This window comes from Pezoporus occidentalis, unplaced genomic scaffold (genome assembly GCF_034315485.1).
Source record: "Pezoporus occidentalis ecotype Australia unplaced genomic scaffold, CSIRO_AGI_Poc_V1 ctg18, whole genome shotgun sequence".
NCBI lineage: Eukaryota > Metazoa > Chordata > Aves > Psittaciformes > Psittacidae > Pezoporus > Pezoporus occidentalis.
This window is the reverse complement of record NW_026913640.1, coordinates 8,962,017-8,983,865: the sequence shown is the minus strand read 5'-3', so window position 1 is coordinate 8,983,865 and position 21,849 is coordinate 8,962,017. Positions and strand designations below refer to the sequence as shown.

General features: G+C 39.6%; 1 long non-coding RNA gene across 5 annotated transcripts; it reads left to right on the top strand.

Annotated features, from left to right (window-relative positions):
- Window positions 1-82: 82 nt before the first annotated feature.
- Window positions 83-12,962, top strand: LOC134161931 (uncharacterized). Of its 5 annotated transcripts, none has more exons than XR_009964143.1 (4): window positions 83-252; window positions 6,169-6,236; window positions 10,529-10,602; window positions 11,067-12,962. It is a non-coding gene; the product is annotated as an uncharacterized LOC134161931 (long non-coding RNA). The 5 variants fall into 5 exon arrangements; XR_009964141.1 differs by lacking the exon at window positions 83-252 and adding an exon at window positions 4,353-5,097; XR_009964144.1 differs by lacking the exon at window positions 6,169-6,236 and having other exon boundaries at window positions 198-252.
- Window positions 12,963-21,849: the final 8,887 nt, after the last annotated feature.

Here is a 21,849-nt window from a genome sequence, read left to right as displayed (position 1 = left end):
GCTCTATCTTACTGAGCGAAATCAGTGTTTTCTTCTGAACTCCAGCAAGTGGCAGAGCATCACACAGGCAGTGACCTGTTCCTGCAGTTGTTGTGGGCAGGTACAAAACCGAGCTCTAGATTGTGTAAACCCAGGGCAGACCTCTCATTGCCTGGTGCTTGTTTCAATTCTCAGCATTACTGTGTAATTGTTCCACAGGGCTCTTTCTGCTGAACTTGGCATCATCTTCCCAGCACTTTGGTTTTGCCTGTTGTGAATATATTGTCTACACAATCGTCTTCACACTGGATTCTGCATTGTGATAAGCTACTGTGCTAGAAAATAGAAGGATTTGTAGCGATGCTTTTTTTAAAGCACCCTTTGGCATCTTCAGTAGGAAAATCACAGAATCATAGAACGGACCTTAAAGTTCATCTATTCCTACCCCCTTTGTGTGACCATCCAGCCAATTCCTTATCCACCAAGTGGTCCACCCGTCAAATCCATGTCTCTCCAGTTTAGAGACAAGGATGCCATGCAGGACTCTGTCTAAGGTTTTGTACAAGTCTAGATACATGATGTCAGTCATTCTTTCATTATCCACCAACACCATAACCCCATTGCAGAAGGTCACCAAATTTGTCAGGCACGATTTGCCTTTAGTGAAGCCATGCTGGCTGTCACCAATCACCCCCTTATTGTCCATGTGCCTTAGCATAGTTTCCAGGAGGATCTGCTGCATGATCTTGGCAGGCACCAAGGTGAGACTGACTGGCCTCTAGTTTCCTGGATCTTCCTTTTTTCTCTTTTTAAAAATGTGGGGTATGTTTCCCCTTTTCCAGTCAGTGGGGACTTCAATGAACTGCCATGACTTCTCAAATATGATGGATAGTGCTTGGCCACTTCATCCACTGGCTCCCTCAAGACCCAATACAGTAGAGGTGTTTTTTTCAGTTTTTTTCAGTTTACCTGCACTCTGAAGGCCTTACAGGACTTCGGGTTACTCATGGTCTGCTGTTGGATGATGAAATCTTAATGTTGGCTTCTTCTCTGTGCCAAAAACTATAATCCATTGCTAACAATGGTGTTGGATTTGTGGCTTGGTCATGAAGTACAAGCTCATGTGCTTGTGTGAAACCCTTTTAAGCCTACTGGGGCCTTACGGATCACCAACAACATAAATTAAAATTGTTAAACCAGTGGTAATTGTCAGCAGTTCCACTTTGCATACCTTCCTTATTTGGTGCTGCAACAACACAGTATTCCAGTTATAAAAGTGGTTTTCAGCAGTTAATTCTCAACACTAAATACAATCATTTTTCATGCTGATTTTGAACATTGGAAATGTTTCCATTCGAAAAGAATAAAGCCAAACACTGCTAAAATTCCTTGAGAAGTTTATTTGTCAAGGGAAATAGAAGACAGGCTACTGCTCAGTGGTAGCATTCATCAATAATGAACGAAAATAAAATCTTCACTCAAGAGAGAGACGAGCTGCTGGGGACAGACTTTGAACAAGTTTTAACTCAATTTCTTGCTCTCTGACAAATATTTGAAAGTCAAGTTGTGCTTTAGCAGTGAAAATTTCCTTCTCCTGCCAAGTGCATCAAGGATTACTGCCCCTTATGCTGCAGGAGACTACACTTTGCTTGTCTTATTTATTTAGCAGAGTCTCTGTCCCTTCGGGCATTTTACAAGGAGCTACTAGTGTGTCCTAGCTCTTCCTGCCTACAACAGCCAGTCTCTCTCTCCAGTTATACCTCACACTGTTGGAGAAGCAGGAAGATCCTCCAGGGAGGGCAGATGCCTGAGCAGGTGAGTGTAAACCATTTGGCTCCCTCAGAACCACCTAAAGATGATCAGGGGTCATTTGAAATCTCTTGTGCTGGGAACAGAGAAGGGGGGGGTTGTCTTTGTAGACAGACTTGGAGGAAATGAATCCTTCAAGCTTATGCATTCCTTCTGTGCTTACTGGCTGACCTATAGTTTATTTACAGATCAGTCCTCACAATAATTTTTTTCTCAGTTCTTAGCAGCTCAATTTTCGTATATAAATGTAACATAAAATACTTCTGTGGAATTTTGCATTGGATGCAGCTACCAATTTCAGTTTCTTCTGGTGTTTCCCAGAAGAGATAAGTTGTATAACCAGGCTGATGCTTGCATTTGGTTGTATGTATTTCATTGCCTTCTAATAAACATTTTGGTTTGGCTGTGCAAATGGAGTTCATTATTTCCTGATGAGACAATTTCTGGTGATACTTCAGCAGTATCCAGAGTCTGCTTTAGAGAATATATTGGGGAAACTGGTACCCACAGAGCTCTAGTGAAGAGGAAAGCAGTGACCAGTTCTATACTATGGTTACTAAAGGAAGTTTTTGGCAGTGGCACATTTGCCCTTATATAAACCTCAAATTAATCTATCTTGTTTGTGACAAGCTTCAAAATAAAATTGATAAAAGCATCACAAAGCAAATTTTCCCACAAAGCCAAGTTATAACAAGGCTGCATTGTGAAAGATTTTAATTACCTTAGATAACATAGTACCTCATGAAAACCTCTTAGTTAATAACAGAGAGTTGGGGGGTTTTCTGTGAGCAGTGAATAGTTTTATGACAAAAGCACTGCTAAACAATAAAAGAAAAAATAAAATAAAAAAAGAGCCACAAAATAGATGTATATAAGGAGATCATGTGCCCTTTGATCTGCCATCTGCCCAACCTAAATGTACGTATTACCAGTAGAGTTGCCAGTTCTTTCAGGTATATAGTGCAGTAGATGATTTGGGCCCTTCATATAGAGTACTTTTCTGAGATGAAATTGTATAGATGTGTATAAAATTTTGTCTGATAGTGTTGATTTTCCATGTTGTTGGCGTATTTGGGGATTTTTTGTCCTAGGAAACTAGTTAAGAAACTGTTCTAATAAATGTTTCCTCATTTGCTCGTACATGATGCGGGAAAATGTGACATGGTAAATAAATGCAAGTAGTTCAAACAGCATCAGCTTTCTTTTTTTGCAATCTTTAATGTAGGTGTTGTCTATTTATAGAAGTAGGAAAACAGAAGCTTAATTAGAATTTTCAGTATGTGGGAGCTCTCATTAAGTTGGAGAAAGGTAATTTTTGCTCTGAATAGCCTCTCCAAGAGAGAGGCCACTTAAAATCAGACATTTTTGGCTAACATAAGAACTGTTTTCCTTTCACATTATTTTTACTTTCGAACAAGCAATTTCTTATTTGTTCTGCCTCATCCTGTGAGTCCAGGTTGAATTGGAGAGCCCAAGTATTCTAAAGCATCAGTTTTGTGCAGTTATCTCACAAATAAAATTATTTAGCCTTAAGTCATTGTGGAAAATTTACACCATGAAGTAGGTTTCCCAGAAATGCAAATAGAGGAAACCCAAAGTCTTTACCAGTGACATCGATACTAACCCTCTGGATGAGATAAGGACATGGTGTACTGGGATTGAAAGAATTGTTGCTAAAAAGAATTTATGACCTGAACATTTTGTTTTACAAGCATATGTTCTCCTTATGCTAGTTACTGTAGCATTAGCAGTGTGTCTGTATTAACAGTTTGGCTTGGAGCAGCAATGCAATTTTAAGCCAGATCTTTCAGTTGTCAAGAGCTGCCTTTTGCTGATTAATTCCTCAGAGTGGTTTTGAGGTGTGCCCTCGGAATGCCTTTCAGAGAGAACTGCACTGGGCACTGTGCTTCAAAAAAGCTTCCTGGGGGCAGTGGTTTGGGCTTCTGTCTGTACTCACCCTGTCATAAGGCTCTCTAGCTCACACTTAACACTCATTTACCACTGAAGGGCTCTGAAACCCTAGAAAACATGTGGCATGCTGAGGAACTCATAGGCTGTATAAAGACCTTAGTGCTCTGTATAGTGTTCTCATTTACACTAAAACTGTCATTCTCATGAGTTTTTAAGATAATTTTGCACTCACAGGAATTTAGGAAAACAAATATACATTGATGATACATTTCAATCGCTTTAACTAGACACTGCTTTTATATTTTATTGTTATAAATTCTACTCCTGTCTAAATAAAACTTTCCCAGCCTCTCATATCTTAGCATGGTTTGTCACAAGTGACACACAGCTGATTTTCATTCAGGTTGCTTTACAGATAATTCAGGTTGACAGTGCTGAGAAGAGAAGCAGTCTCCCTACTTCCCTCTCTTCCCTGTCTCTCCAGAACTTCCACTTCTACAATATCCACTGCTACACTACTCCTTTTTGTAAATCTTTGTCATATACCAGAGGGTGTGTTTAGAGTTAGGGTTGTCCTCTCTACTGGGGAGAAAATTACCCCAGCCAAAACCAGGATGAGTAATTTTGTGCTTAATCAGAAGTTCCAGATTTCAAAGATCTCAGTAGGAAAATATCAAGTGGTACAAGTGTTGTAGAGGGATAATCTTGCCTCATGTAGAGAAATAAGAATTGTACAGATTATGGCTCTGTTCAATATTTAAACAGAAATATTCATTTTACATTTTTAATGCATCTAGCTCTGTTAGTACTGAAATGTCACATAAAAAATTAACAGCAATATACTCCCTCATCAAAAGAACCAGGGAGATATTTTCCCTGGATGAAACTGCCATGCTGTTTTTCTTTCACTGTCAGAGGGGAAACTCTGAATAAGGAAATGCATCACTGAATTGGGTTTTGGTTATGTTATTGTTAAAGTAAGCATTTGATTAGAGAGTGAAGAAGAGATGGTTGTAGAGTGAGAAATCTGTGATAGTGCAGCTTTTTATTTAAATACGGCGTTTTATTTTGAACATATGTTGAACAAGCAGGATGGATAAATCAAAGAGGCTGTTTCCATTATACGCACATTATATTAGTGCAATCAGTGGGCTGAATCTCTAGTGGTATATTACATGCCTAGGAATGCTTGCATGAACTTTGGCCAGCTAGCATGGGTTGGCCTGTGCCTGTACGAATGAACTCTCTTGGCCCTCAGGACTGAGTGCTCATATCCAGTCTGCCTAATGCGAATGATCATGGTGATGCTCTGTCTCCCAGACTGTGCCTGGAAACTGGGAGGATGTGAGTTGGCAGAAGCTTGAAGCATGCAGAGGAACATGCTAATGCCTTAACAATGTAAGTATTCACATGCCAGTGAGAAGGAATTATCTAACTTAACAGTGAAAGCATAATACCTGTTACTTCTGCCACCTGAAAGTGACATTTATTTTCTCCTTCCCCTACCTAGCAATATGGCAAGCTCATAAACAAGCTCATAAATATTGTCATTCTGTGTGTATGAATTTATTGCAGATTTTCTGGTTTTGGTTGTTTTTTTTTTCTTACATTCAGCTCTGTCTGTGGAAATTGATTTTACATTTTTCCATCTCAGAGTACACCTACAGTCCAGCTTCATAATGCATGCAAAGCTTTGGCAGGCATTAGTATGGCTCAAGCGTTATGATTTTCCTAATGGAACCCCGCTTATCATCACAATTTTTTCTTTTCTTGGTTCACACAGATTTTTGCAATCCAGATGAATTCATTGAGTGCTGAGCATCTCTTTCTTCCATAAAAATTCTGGGGAGAGCTGAAAATCAAGATTGAGACTGCTCTTAGTTGATCAGGAAGCAGTGTTGTTACAACTGTTTCTAATTATTGAGTTAAAGAAACAAAACCAGTTCCAACACTCTTTAATCTATTAACAAGATGCAGCTTTCACTTTTAGAGACTGCTGTTCAGTCATAGGGTAGGTATTTAGTTACTCTGTGGGAATGTACTAGAAGTTAAACTTGGTCTAAATATCCTGATGCTGAAGAATATGATGACACGTATATATCCTGAAGTGAAAATCAGGAATAAGGGAGGAATTAGCTTCAGACACACATGTAGCTGATGAAGCTAATAAAAAAATCATGTAACTAGCCAATGAAGATACATATACTGTGTTTCTTCCATAGTTTTTCTAAAGAACAAAGACTGAAATCTAGCCTTCATCATCAGGTTCACAGTAGACATTTTGACCTGTTAGTACAATAGCTTATTCAGGAAGGATTTAATTTCTCAAAACTTTTTTGCTGTTATTTTGCCACTGAAAAATAGAATTTTCTTCTTCTATTAGTTCTAACTTAAGTATGATGTTGCAGCCTATTACATTACAGTATTTACTGGGCATATGTGATTTTAATTACTCTGATTTCATTCCAGATTTTACAGTGAAAATTATCGATCCTTCTTTTTTGCCCCAAGTTGTAAAATACAGTGTCCTTGAAAAAGTAAGTTTTTCTGTTACTGTGAGAGAATGTAGGAGGATCAGTTGGTGAATAAAAGGTTTACAGTTTTATACACATCAACAGCAACTCTTCTAGGTTATCATGTACAGCAATGCAATGAGGAGTATTGAAAAGTATGTTAATGCTTTCTGTGTTTCAGTGCAATGCAAATAGAACTTTTGTATTATTGTTGTAGTATTCTCACCATAGTAGAATAATATTTGCTTCTGACAAGGTTGTTATATGGTAAATCTAATTAACATTTTAAACTTCATTAAAAATCTATCAAAACCCAAAAGTGATGGAAGTGTACAGCAGTCAGTACTGTGAAGCCCTGAGAGGAGCTCCTGCTGGTTGCTATGATACAAATAATGAATAATACTGCTTCTTTTCTCAGCCAGTCATAGTGTGTGGCTCTAAATGGGGTGAAAAGTAATTTTTTCCCATTTATGTTCTCACTGTACTTTATCTACTTCTTTCTTCCACCAGGGTTAGCTTCTATTACAGGGCACAGCTGTCACATAGATTATATCCAGCAGTGTTGAAGGGCCCACATATGTCTTCTCGTGATCTCAGAAGCTGTGTAGTGATGCCATATAAACAAGTAATATAAATGTCCAAACTTGTGTAAGAATTGTTTAACGGCATCAAGTTTAATGGTAGCTTCTGGAGTTGTAGAACAGTGAGAAAAAAGCTCAAGTAAATGCTTTGACAATGTTCCTCAGAAGAAGAGGGGAACATCTGTTTTCACAGCTCTTTGATGCATGAATTGCGCTGATCTTCATGGCCTCTCTATTCTCTTGTAGCTTTGCTGCTCCAAATTTTTGTTTACACAGGAGTGAAGTCTTGCCCACTAGAGCTTTCTGGACTATCAATCTAGTGTCACCTGTTAGAGATGGTCATTGTTGAACCACATGTTCTTTTAAAGGAAGCGATGGGGTCTGCAGACTATTATTTCCATGTACCTAATAGTACCATGCACTGATAACGATATCAAGCAGATCAATTTCTGTCTTCTCCAAGACTTCATGTCTCAGTTTTCAAAACAGGTCATGGCCATCTGTCCTGTCTTCCTCTCCTCTTGAAAGAATTCATAATAGCAAACCTTCCCTTCAGTTTGATGGTACTGGATAAATTATACTAAGCATGAATGAGCACTGTGCACTGCACTGTTTATGGGAATAGGAAAGTTTAATTATCTGTGTAAGAACATCACTGCCATGACTTGCATTTTTGTCTCTTCACTGAATTGTGTTTATTTTACTGCAGTTACTTCTAGAAGAAGCCAGTCATTCAAGTGTTTTATGTCAGAAAGTGGCTGATAATGGCTTTAAGCTGAACAAGTGTTGATTTAGATTAGACATTAGGAAAAAATTCTTCACTATGAGGGTGGTGAGACCCTGGCACAGGTTACCCAGAGAAGCTGTGGCTGCTCCATCCCCGGCAGTGTTTGAGGCCAGGTTGGATGGGCTTTGAGCAACTTGGTCTAGTGGAAGGTGTCCCTGCCTACGGCAGGGGGTTGGAACTAGATGAGTTTTAAGATCCCTTCCAATGCAAACCATTCCATGATTCTAAGTTAGTGATTTTGTGGAACTGATCTAGGCAGAAGTTATTGGCCACCTGAATAGTTTACTGCTTGAATCAGTAAACTACATAAGCTTAAATGAGGTTAAGTTAATTCTTATTACTCTGGGAGGATGAATACCTAAATGCTGTTAGAAGTAATTTTCTTCCTAGCAAACATGTACATTTTGTTTTAGATTGGGGTTGGTAATTACACTTTTTATACTCCTGCTCTTCAACAAACCTATGCTTCAGATGGTTTTATCTCAAATTTTACTTTAGAATCATGACACTAAAAACATGCTGTACACCCTGGAGTAGATGACTGTCTTTTCTGTTTTACAGCAATTAACACAATACTTATGGGAGGATCCCTTCCATGTGATGATAAGTCAAGATAGCCATAGAAAGCACTGCATAATAGCAGGTCACTGTCTAATGCCAGTATATTTCAACTGTATTTCAGTCAGCCATTCTCTTGTAATGGAAAATAGTTTTAATTATAATCCCTGTCTGCATTATCAGACTCATGTAATTAACACACAGCTACTCACAAAGGCCTTTGGAGATTACAGCTGTTATTAAGAGTAACTGCCTATCTATTCCTGTGTTATGTCTATGGTTCATTTAATCCCACTTTCTCACATACCTCAATTCTTTCACTTTGCTCCTTAGACATTTAAGAGGATAATGTTTATTCATATAATTTAAGTTCATATAATTTAACAAAGCCAACAAAGTGTTTAAGTTAAAAGTTTTTCCATCTCTGTTATCACTGAAGGCAAAATTACCTGAAGACTATGCAGGTTTTGAACTGGAAGAGCTTTGCCAGTAGGTTGCCAATTCTGGAATGACTTTGCCCTAACCTTATAACATGAAACACATGAAACTCACTTTTGGTGCTCTTCATTTGATGTATGGTAGAAGAATACTTTCGCTTTCTGATGTGGAAATCATATGTATTTATGTAGGTTCTATTTATGTAGTATTATGTGTACTACTATGTGAGACAGTAGCAAGTACATTGCATAAATCAGCAAAGACATAAGGAAATGCTATTTGTGGTAAATGCTTTATATGAGATGCAACTGTTTGAATATTAAGATTATTAACATATTTCAGGTAGGTGAAATTTTATAAATATTTGATGAATAATGTTAAATCATTGGTAACTTCCGCAAAAGCTGAACCACAGAAGAAGAACCTAAAAGATTCTGTATCTCAATGCACTGATCTGTTTTCATTAACTCCTCCCACTTATGATCAATTTTCAGATGAATAGCATTTGTATTGAAAGGAAAAAAACAACCCCACACCTCTGTGTACTCTCTGTATTTCTGAAACATAACAGTTAAGAAATGGATTGCTGTTCAGTTAGATCAACACTCCATTTTTTTCCCAAAGGCATTTGTGAGACAGAGGCCAGTCTTGAATCAATACTGAACTGCAGTAAGACATTGCCATGCAGCCTCTAATGTCAGCATTTTACTAGCTGTTGCCTGTGGTTCATGTAAAGTAAAAAGCATTTTGCCTTTTTCCTCCTGCCTCAGGAGGAGAAAATAATACAGAGTATTCTGTAAAAATTTCCAGTTGAGAGGGAACATAAAGACAGAAGCAAATCTATATCCTGTCTGTCTGGATGAACTGTCTAGAATTACTTTCAATTCATCTGTAGGTTGCACTTTACAAACAGGACTTCTAGTCTGCTTTATATATTTTAGGGTGAACTAGTGCAGTTAGATATTTAGTTAGAAATTTATCCCCTACTTTCTGCTATTTCATCAATGCATTAAAGCTGATAACATGAATTGACAAGTTGTTAAGGAACATTTTCTTTCAATCTGGTTCATATTCCTCTTTATTTTACTGCTTAATGTACTTTGCAAGTAGCCCAGCATAAGGGCAGAGTAATATCCAACTTTTAAATACTGTTTTCATGTCCTAGCTGCAAGAAAATATTTTTTGGATATTGCACTAACAAGAGCTAAAATTTTATTTCAGTGTGTAATTAAATGATCCATTTTCTGCATTTATTGCTTTGTGCTGTTTCTGCAATTTTGCAATAGCTTTCAGTTTAATAATCTCTTGGTTTAAATGTGGGTAAAGCAGAAGGTATTTTACTCTAGGTAAAGAATGCACTGGATGAAGGAGCTGGCGAGGTGGCACTACAAGAGGTGATGATGAAATTCTACCAAGTTATACATCACAAAACTGAAATAGACAATAAAGTTTCCAAAAAAGTTGTTATAGGACCTGTGTCAGGTAACTTTTCCAGATTGCTAGTAAGCCTTGACCTGTACTGTGCTACACCAGTTTTGAACATGCTCACTGGATATACTGACAGGATACTTTGCACAGCTATTGACAGGCTGTCAGCTTAAAACAGAGTAATAGTCATGGGGAATTAAGTGTTTTCAACAGGAAGACCAGTTGCTGTCCAGATGCTGCCAGGAGTTTCCATTGCAATCATTGTTGTGATGGCATCTTCAGCTGGATCAAATGAGAATCATGGGACTGTTATCATCCAGCTGACCCTAGCAACTACTCCAGCATGTACATCAGCATTTTCTATCAATTATCATAAACTGTGCACAGAATATATCTAAGCTATTTTAACTGTAGGCAAAGACTGTTCTGTGTACCCTTTCCTTCCTGTATATGCATAGACAGTTTTTAGAGACTATTTAAATCTACTGATTTATGTACAGGTTGGTCTGTTCCTACATCTGCAGCGCAAACTGCCTGGGGAAGCTGTCTGGACTGACTGGATTGTTAGTGGAAGAAGTTAGCCAGTACCTCTGATCAGGTAACATCTTTCACTTGGTCTAAGCACAGCTGTCCTGCCTAGGGGAATCTCCAAGGATCTACCCCATAACTCCCCCTTAGCTCCTGTGTTAGTCCTTCATTTTTAAGCAGACCAAGAGTTGAGTCAATTGGGAGTTCAGTTATTCTGCTGAAAGTCAGTCCATTATCTCATATTTGCAGAAAGTAGGTGGGAAATTCTCAGCTTGATGGGGGGATTGCTGATGAGGTGTGCTGAGTGCACACATGGATGCTGCCCTTGCACCCAGCAGCAAGGGCTGGATGCTCCATAAAGGGAAGGTGGATGGGGCTGGAAGTGAAAGTGAACAAGGCCAGGGCAGTTAGACCACTGCAGCAGAGCTAGTTCCATGGTACCCACATAGGAAAAGCAGAGCAGGTGACAGTGACTGATGGTGATGGTAGCCAGGGTAAGTCCAGACTGGCTCCTCATTATGGCTTCTCTGGCAGGTCCAAGGTCAAACTGGGAACTTGAGTTTACAGGATCTGGGTCAGAATCAGGAGGTGGGAAGCTGGATGCAGGTCATATTGGCAGCATAGCTCAGCCAAGAGAGCAAGGGCAAGACCTAAGCTCGAAGGCATCTCTTGGGCAAAGGAGAATCTGGCAGGAATCTGCTCAGTCTTCTCACAGCTCTCTTTCAAGGCTCCACAGCTGCACTGTCAAAACTGGTCCTGAGCCCAAGCAGCCAGGCCCTCTGGAAAGGCAAGAGGCAGTCAGAGCTCTGACAGCTACATCATTCTTGTAACTGTACAGCAAACTCAAATTTCCTCCTCCTACTGCCATTATAATGTAAATTCCATAGATTCCACCAGACATACCTCTTTCTTTTGGCAAAGGATATCCAGAAGTCAGTTTTCTGTAAATTACAAAATTTAAAGGGGGAGAGGTAAAGGGAATAAAGGGATGGAGGCTCCTTAGTGTTGTAGAAGAGCAGATGTTAATAGTGCCTTTAACCTTAGAAATCTTTTGATAATTAAACCTTTTGATATTTCTGGTATCAATAAATCTCTATGTCTCATAAAGCTTTCCCATGGCTTAGTGAATGGTAGCATTACAGTCTTTTCAAAGTCAGATTGTCCTCCTTTCTCCTGGACTGAGAAAATTACATGGGTACCTTCGGCTACTGCCCTAGCTGGATAGTGGCCTCAGAGACAAAATGACAGAAATTTTGCTCATAAGCAAAATCAAAATGGTAATTGAGCACAAATATTGGTTTGTGGAACTGTTAGGAGCAGGCTCCATTCAAAGCTTGATTTAGAGTTGTGTAGAAGCAGTTTAACACTATTTTTCATATATCTTGTTCTACTGAATTGTTTTCATGGGTTTCTACAGCTGTTCGCTCTTGTTCCAAACTGTATATAACAAGTGGAAATGTTCTTTTGAGTACTCCATTTCACTACCCTGTTACTTTATATAATTCAGTCTGGTTTGCATGTTTCCTTAACTGAAATGTATCAACTATTCATAAATTTCTGTTTGCATATTCTAGATAATCAGAAATATGCTTACTATATGTGAAATAAATATGCCATGCCCAAACCTATCATCTTTGGCCAAATACTGGACTCTGAGGTGCAAGACTGAAGCTGTTGACTCAATGAGTTATGACTTTCTCAATGCTAAACAAGCGTTAAAATTACAATATTACAAATGAGTGTTTAATAGTTTTGCAATGATTACAGTAAAATTCAAGGTTTTGTCCACAAAATACCTCCAAGGAGGAATGAATTACCAGGTTGTGTTACTGTGTAGTGTTGATGGCGCTAATTGGATTGCAGAGCTGGCATATTTACCATAACCTATATTAGAACAGAATGGAAGTAAATAAATAAAGACAATTATAATATTGTCAATTTTGGTGGAGTTTCTATGCTAGTTACCTACTGATTACTAAGTGGTTATACCCAAATATATATTGCTCAAGAATGGAAAGAGGACTGTGCTTGGAACATGTAAACTTCTGCTTGTCTTCACTAGTTGACTTTCACACAACATTTTGTCTGAATTTTTAAGTAATTTAAAATTAGTAGAACAATAGTTTATGTGACTCAGCTCCGCCTTATAGTTCTTTGTGACAGCAACAATTGAGTAGAGTTTTGGGGAATTTGCTGTTACCTGAACCCACAGGACTGCTCTTTGTAGACAGCAGTTATCTATGTTAGGGCCTTTATAGTAATTAATAAATAAACCCATTATAAGGATGGGATTTTCTCGCAAAACTTTGACTCTACTGTTATATAATAGACAAGCATAATGGCATTGTATGAACTGGTGCCTATTTATTCAATCTCTGCATTTGCAATCTTAGTTTTTAATCTAAAAACAATTAAGAAAACAAAACAAAACAAACCTTCAACTCCAGCAGAAGCATTCTGAAGGATCAGGGTTCAAGTAGGATTCTGAAGAAAACAACCAACCCAACCAAACAAAACCCCTTCATATAAAAAGTTCATATAGCAGTTTGTGTAAAGTGTTCAAAATTACAAAAGAGGCTTGGTCCTATTTTCCAATATTCTTTTTCAGCATTAGGAACTAAAAACTTGACTGAAGCTCATTGGATCTTGAAAGCATGAAGGTTTGATTTGTAAACTGGGCTTTATGTTTTTATTTTCCAGGTAATACTTACTCTCAGTACATAAATCTAAAATTGTGATCTTTAAGTGCCCTTCTCAATTACTTTATAAATCCAGAAGTTCCTCATTGTGTGACAGTTTGAAATCCTGGAATCCTAAAATTATATTCAAGGTATTTCATAAGGTATCACCATCTTTACACTGTTAAGCAACTTGGTCCTTAGTCCAGAGTCTGTCATCTGAGTAAGTATATTCCAAGCATGTGTACACAGCAGACTGCTTAAGCAGAGGGAAGGTGGCATGCGCACTGTTCTCCGCTCAGACCTTTACACAAGAGCTAAGCAGAGTATCCAGCTGGCAAGGATAAAAGTAAGAAGAGGTAAAGGGGGCATTTGAATCTTTTGTTTTGTGTAATTGATGCATGGCTCTTGGCAGTATGTGATGTGGCACCTTGGATCCTGCTTAGATTTGTATGAATGAGATTATTCATTAAATAATGCACCTTCAGGTTACAACAGTGTGCATGAAGTCTGTAAAACAGCAGACATCTCTCTTCAGGCTTTGAGGTACTGATCCTGCAGTACTGGGCACTTGAAAGGCACCAAGTTTTGGATCTATTATACTACCGGTAGATAACAGAACAAATGTCATCTGCATGTCAATTCAGACACTAAATCACTAGACAGTAATGCGTAAAATCACTTTTGTCTGTTTTTCAGCCTGTAAAATGCATATGAAACTTCCACGACTCTAAGCTGCTATTTGTCAAGAATTCTTGCAAGTAATTAATCCTTGAAAGAAAGATGTAGATATTATATTTTATTATAACTGACTCATATAAACAGCTGCTCTGTGGTAAGTTGATGAGGTGAGTAGCTTGAGAAAGAACGCCTTCAATACGGGAGCGGGGGGGGGAGGTCAGCGTCCAGGAGCCTCAACTCAGAGCAATTCTCCAGGGTACAGGGGAGGACCTAAAAAAAGCTAGGAGGATTGGCCAGGTTAATAAATGGTTAAAAGGGTGGTGTCACAGTCAGGGGTTTGGGTGTCTTGAACACGGGACCCAAGTTTGTAGGCCAGGTCTACTGGGGGCTGGTGGAGCTGGTCTAAGGGGAAGAGCAGTTTTGGTAGGAGGCTTGCCAGACTGGTCAAGGAAGCTTTAAACTAGATGTGTTGGGGGAGGGGGGCATCATTCCATCCCAACACACCCAGTCAGTTGCCAGAACCTATAATAAATGCTCGGAGCAACATAGATATATTCCAGTCGCTCCAGCCAATGAGCCAGCTTCATTTGGAGCTCAGCTCAGATGCCTCTATACAAATGCCCATAGCATGGGGAACAAACAAGAGGAATTAGAGATGTGTGCATGTCTACAGGGGTATGATATAATAGGCATCACAGAAACATGGTGGGATGGCTCCCATGACTGGAGTGTTGGAATGGAAGGTTACAGGCTCTTTAGGAAGGACAGGCCTGGCAGGCGGGGAGGGGGAGTTGCCCTTTATGTTAGGGATAGGCTGGAGAGTATGGCACTCTGTCTGGGGACAGGTGAGCAGTCCACAGAGAGTTTGTGGGTCAGGGTTAAAGGGAATATAGCTATGGGAGACATTACTGTGGGGATCTGTTACAGACTGCCTGATCAAGGAGAACGTGTGGATGAAGCACTCCATAGACTGATAGGAAAAGCCTCATGCTCACAGGCCGTTACTCTCATGGGTGACTTCAACCACCCTGACATCTGTTGGAAGGACGGTACAGCCCGGCACAAACAATCCAGGAGGTTCCTTGGATGTGTGGAAGACAACTTCCTTCTGCAAGTAATAGAGGAGCCGACAAGGAGAGGTGCCATGCTTGACCTCGTGCTCACCAACAGGGAAGAGCTTGTTGGAAATGTGATGCTCCAGGGCAGCCTTGGATGCAGCGATCATGAGATGGTCGAATTTGAGATCCTCAGGACAGTGAGAAGAGCGTGCAGCAAGCTCACTGCCCTGGACTTCAAAAGAGCAGACTTTGGCCTCTTCAGGAACCTGCTTAGTAAGGTTCCATGGGATATAGCCCTAGAGGGCAGGGGGGCCCAAGACTGTTGGTTGATATTCAAAGATCACCTGCTACAAGCTCAGGAGTGCTGCATCCCAACTAGAAGGTAGTGCAGCAGGAGGGCCAGGAGACCTCGTTGGATGGATAAGGAGCTGCTGAGGAAAATTCAAATGAAAAAAGAGGCTTATAATAAGTGGAAGCAAGGACAGGCGGCCTGGGAAGAGTACAGGGATATTGTCTGGGAAGCTAGGGACCAGGTCAGGAAAGCTAAGGCCCAGTTAGAATTAAACTTGGCTGGGGATGTTAAGGATAACAGGAAGGGATTCTACAGGTATGTAGCAAATAAAAAACAGAGTAGGGAGAACATCAGCTCCCTCAGGAAGCTCTTGGGAGAACTGGCTACACAGGATTTGGAGAAGGCTGAGGTTCTGAATGACTTCTTTGCCTCAGTCTTCACTGGCAAAGGCTCTGACCACACCACCCAAGTCTTGGAAGGCAGACGCAGGGACTGTGAGAATGAAGACCTTGCGCCCACTGTAGGAGAGGATCTGACTCAAGACCATCTCAAAAATCTGAACGTGCACAAGACCACAGGACCTGATGAAATCCATCTGCGGGTCCTGAAGGAGCTGGCGATTGAAGTTGCTAAGCTACTGGCCATCATATTTGAAAAATCATGGCAGTCAGGTGAAGTTCCCAACAACTGGAAAAAGGGAAATAAAACCCCCATTTTCAAGAAGGGGAAAATGGATGACCCAGGGAATTACACAGCAGTCAGTCTCACCTCTGTGCCTGGCAAAATCTTGGAGCAGATTCTCCTGGATGGCATGCTAAGGCACATGAAAAACAACAAGGTGCTTGGTGACAGCCAGCACGGCTTCACTAAGGGGAAATCCTGCCTGACCAATTTGGTGGCCTTCTATGATGGGGCTACGGAACTGATGGACGGGGCAGAGCAATTGATGTCATCTACCTGGACTTGTGCAAAGCATTTGACACTGTCCCACACAAGATCCTTGTCTCTAAATCGGAGGGACATCAATTTGATGGATGGACCACTCGGTGGATAAAGAACTGGCTATATGGCCGCACGCAAAGAGTTGTGGTCAATGGCTCAATGTCCGGCTGGAAACCAGTAACAAGTGGTGTCCCTCAGGGATCCGTGTTGGGACCGGTCTTGTTCAACGTCTTTGTCAGTGACATGGACAGTGGGATTGAGTGCACCCTCAGCAAGTTTGCCGATGACACCAAGCTGTGTGGTTCTGTTGATATGTTGGAGGGAAGGAATGTCATCCAGAGGGACCTTGACACGCTTGTGAGGTGGGGTGATGCCAACCTTATGGAGTTTAAGCAAGCCAAGTGCTGCAAGTGCACCTGGGTCGGAGCAATCCTGGGCACAGCTACAGGTTGGGCAGAGATTCAGAGCAGCCCTGCGGAGAAGGACTTGGGGGTGTTGGTTGATGAGAAAATTAACATGAACTGGCAGTGTGCACTCACAGCCCAGAAAGCCAACCGTATCCTGGGCTGCATCAAAAGGAACGTGACCAGCAGGTCGAAGGAGGTGATCCTGCCCCTTTACTCTGCTCTTGTGAGACATCACCTGGAGTATTGTGTGCAGTTCTGGTGTCCTCAACATAAAAAGGACATGGAACTGTTGGAACAAGTCCAGAGAAGGGCCACGAGGATGATCAGGGGACTGGAGAACCTCCTGTATGAAGACAGGCTGAGGAAGTTGGGGCTGTTCAGGCTGGAAAAGAGAAGGCTTCGTGGAGACCTCAAAGCAGCCTTCCAATATCTGAAGGGGGCCTATAGGGATGCTGGGGATGGACTCTTCATTTAGGGACTGTAGTGACAGGACAAGGGGTAACAGGTTAAAACTTAAACAGGGGAAGTTTAGATTGGATATAAGGAGGAGGTTCTTTCCTGTAAGGGTGGTGAGGCACTGGAATGGGTTGCCCAGGGAGGTTGTGAATGCTCCATCCCTGGCAGTGCTCAAGACCAGGCTGGACGAGACCTTGGGTGATATGGTTTAGTGTGAGGTGTCCCTGCCCATGGCAGGGGGGTTGGATCTAGATGATCTTAAGGTCCTTTCCAACCCTAAATATTCTATGATTCTATGATATTTGGCAGCAATATTCTATTCTGATGGAATCACTACCATGGAAGGCTCATCGTTTTGTAAATTAATCCAGATGATAAAAATCCCTGTCCTTACAGGTTAGGCAGGCACACTAACAGATACAGTTGCTGTATAGATACCCACCAGGTTTTTACTTGTTTTGCTCTTAGTTATTTTGAGGAATGGTTGTACTTTATGAAGAAGAGGAAATCCAAGGAGAGTGGATAATACAAGGTAAGAGGACAAAAAGATAGAGGTGGTAGTGATACAAAGAGATTAGGGGAGTGAAAATAATAGCTGTCAGATTCTATTATTTTTCAAAAACAATGTGTCATTTAGGTTCACTTCTTCATCATTTTGTTGGGGTTTTTTTAGGTATTATCTACAGCTTTGTTTTTGTTGTAAAATACCTTTCTTTGTTTCTACCAGGATGATGAATTTGTTGAGTAAAAAATCCTTCAGACTAAAATTAGATACGCTGTTAATTTTTGCCATGCTGAAGTAAATAAATCTTTTCTATTTCAGCTTGCCATTGGGATGGAACTGACTCAAGATAAAAATGAAACAAAGTCACAATGTCATTTACGGCACCAGAGTAAGAAATGTTTTCTGTTTGTATATTGACTTGCTTCCAGAATTTCCTAAGTACCTATCAGAATCCTTTTTAGAGTAGTTGTATGAAGATAACATGATAAAAAATAATTCGTTGGTGTTACCAAATTAGTGATTGCCATGTGGCATCTGTGTATCATCTGTTAAACAGACTTCCTATAGGCATAATTACCAACAGCAGTTGCAACTGTCACAGTGTGTTTCAACAGAAGAAAAGGAAGCACTTTTGCATAAATCATCAGATGGTCTTTAAATAATTTAAATGTAAGGTTCTAAACAAAGACCTTGTAAGACCTTAAAGAACTATCATGATCCTTTAGGCAGACAGCCCACAGCTCAACAATACAACACAAGTATTCATAACAGAAACAAGAGTGTTACTTTTGTGTTCTGAATTGCATAAACAAACATGGGCCATTGATAGGGGATTATTTTTAATTCTCCTTCCATCATAAAGTTTTAAATAATATGAATGTATATTTCAAAAAATATCTCTTTAGTCTTTCATAAGCTGTTTCTTAGGCCTATGCATTAATAAATGCAAATCCTTAGAATCCTGTGAAAACTGGTTTTCAGGACAGATTGCAAAATCCTGTCTCTCTGAAAGGCAAGAATAATAGTCTTCATAGCACAGGTAGAGTATACTATTTATTCTTCTTTTCCATAATTCAGCCCCAAAGAATCAACCTGTTTGTTAAAAGTGTTTCAGTCAAAATGTTGTTTACAGTTAATCAGACACGTACATAAAAAAAGTGCAATTCAATCTCTAAATGAAAAAAAGTCCTAAAACTGAGACAAAACAATTTTTACTCTTAATAACCTATAGTCAAACAAATGCCAAAAGCTCTTTGGTCACTGAAAGGCTTGGCTGCATTTTTAAATCTGTTTTCTGCTTACATGCACTCAAGTCACAATTGTAGAGAAACACTTTGCAGTAGCATATGCATTCTGCTCCCTTTGAAAGATTTTCTTGGTGATCTGTTTCCCAGAATTATAGACCAGTGGGAAATATCTAGGATGAATAAAGGTTTATGGAAATATAATTTGTGTTTTGGTTTTGGCTTTGGTTAGACAACCTAAGTTAGTCCTCACAAGTAACAGTCAATACAGAAGAACTTGCTATTCTAATCTGGAAATTAGCAAATAAAAGTTAGCCAAGCATGCTAAAATAAGGCCCAGCTTGTTTTTTAGTACATATGCTAAATATACATAAGGAGGTAATTTCTGTGTTTAAATGCTGGCAAAGAGACAGAGATTGTCCTTGTGATCCTAGTCCCTGTGAGATTGTATAGCGGTATTGTACATCTGACTGTTCGACAGTTATGCTTTCTGCTTCAGAGCTGTATTATACCAATTTCTGAAGGTCTCTCCTGTGTCCTCAGGAGAGAAACATGCACAGGTTCATCTGACTTTTAGCTGCTATGATGCTCAGATAATGAAGCTATATGATTAAATGAAGTAAGGAGCGTTCCATGCAATCCTGACTTAGTAACAGAATAAGAGAAATGAGCTCCAGGGTGATAAGAGTGTCAAGAGTTTGTGTTAAATGAGTAAACCCACATAGTAGAGAAAGTGCTGCAGTAGGGCTAGTGTCTGGCGTATTATTTCCTAGGGGAATGGATGAAAGCATAGGTTTCTCCTCCTGCTATTCTGGCTGTTGTTTGAGTGACATATACAGAACTACTGAGAGAAGGCCGTGCAGATGTGCAGAACTGTTGCTGTATCTCAGGGTTCACACGCAGGAGATAGTGCCAAGTGTAGCAGGCCATATTCCCTAGCCTGTTTGGCAGTCTACCAGGTAGGCTAACTACAACATTCCAGGTCAATTGTAGACATTTGCTGGTATATCAAAGTTTTTGAAGTTTCATATTTGAATCACCTAAATTGATTATGTGGATTTCACTTTTTGTGTTTAAGTTTTTTAAAAAGTATTTAAAGGTAATTCTCCTGTGTATATTTTGCTCTTGCCAAATACATTCTCAGTGTCCTGAATCTTTGGCCTATGTATCAAAACCTAAGTAGATCAGAACCCAAGCGAACACAAACTGCAGAAATCCCAACAAAACATTAAAATGTTGAAGTTTGCAACTCAAGAACATCTTTGTCAAATCACTAATGTGAATACTCTCGACAGTAGTGACTGTATGGTGAAGTAATTAAATAGCACTGGGATAACTGTTGTTTTAAAGTGATACGGAGTTCTTTGCAGAAAGTACATTTTCTGTTGTCAAGAAATCATTTAAATAGTAATACTGCTTACCCTTTCTTCTTCATTAAGGCCCAAATAGAAAAGCTATTGCAGCTGATTACTATTCTTCTTGTACTACAATTCATATGCTGCACAAAGGAACTCAAAGAGCACTGATGAAATTGGATGGTTCATCTAATTCAAGGTGTGCTTTTAAATAAAACCTTATAATTTTATGTAGTAATATAAATCTTTTCAACATACAGAAGATTAATTTAGTTATCAATAGTCAATTACAGGATATGGCTGCAGAAAAGAGAACGGAAGGTATTTACCATATTGGTGGCACAGGGTTTCTTTCAAGAGGATGGATAGAGGAAAGTATATTTTGGAAAATACGATACAAAAAATCAAGAAACACAGAAAGCAGTAAAAGGTATTATGTACTTCTTAGCATTGAATAATTCATGTTGGATATGATCCCTTCCTTAAAGCACAGACAACTCAGATGTTGGATAACTTGGTCAGGATTTTGCTCAGCTGAGTTTTAACTGTCTTTAGGAATGGAGATTTATCTATGTCAGCTTTTTTAAGGGCAACCTTTTCCAGTGTTTAATACAGATTATTTTGTGTTGGACTTTTCCTTCATGTAACTTGTGCCTGTTGACCTGCACCCCTTTTTAGGATTAAATTTATAGCTTGGTGTTCTTCATAAGCATAAACTAAAATATTCTGGACAGAAAGAAAATATTCTGATTCTTCACGGCACAACTTCGACCCTTTCCTGTGGGGAGTGCTGGTGCTGGCTCCTAATGAATCCCACCCCCCTCATTTCCGTAAGTCCCACTGCTCTATTATTTTTTGAATATAGGGTCCCTGTGTCTAGAAATTCCCTTTCTTTGGGGGTGAACAATTACCAGCTGGCAAGTTTTTTTGTACAGAGGAAAAGAAAGGTCTTAAAAGAAGCATGAAGAAATAGGCCCTCAGCGAATCTGGGTTGCCCCGGCCACCAAAAGATTCCTTGTGCCAAAATGGGAAGCTTTACACACTTCATACTTTACGGAGCATGTATGAACAGGATACAGAAAGAGTCAGGAGAGCCCTGGAAATCTTCCTCCCTCTTTCAAAACTCCGTGACAGAGGGCAAAATTTGGTTGTATAATTTTGGCAGCTCTAGTCAGAATACAAATAAAATTGTATTGACTGCTGGATGAAAGCAATTCTAACATATATGAATGTACAGAGAAGGAGTTAAGTTTGCCTTTATGAAATGCATAGTACTTCACTGTGGTGACTGAAATAGTACAAATAAATGCAAGTAATGAGTCTATATACTTCCCACATGGACAATTCTAAAAAGATAGGGCAGCTCAGATGATGATGTCTTCTTCATCAGATGGTATTTTATACTGGCTGGATCATTACACTACAGCAAATTTTCTCTTTAAAAAAACTATTGCTAGAAGAAATTATTTTCTTCTTGCTCCTTTGGTGGATTTACAAGATATTATTATAATAAAACTTTATTTCTACACACAGTGATGTTTATTGGGCTTTTGAGTTATCAAGAAAGCAACAGAGTGGATAAGAAGAGAAGTGGTTTCAATCTATTTACTATTGACTTGAAATTCAGAAAGACTTGGATTCTGCTACCAAAAGACATTGGATAATGGGTTTATTTAACATCCATTTTCTTTCTACTTAA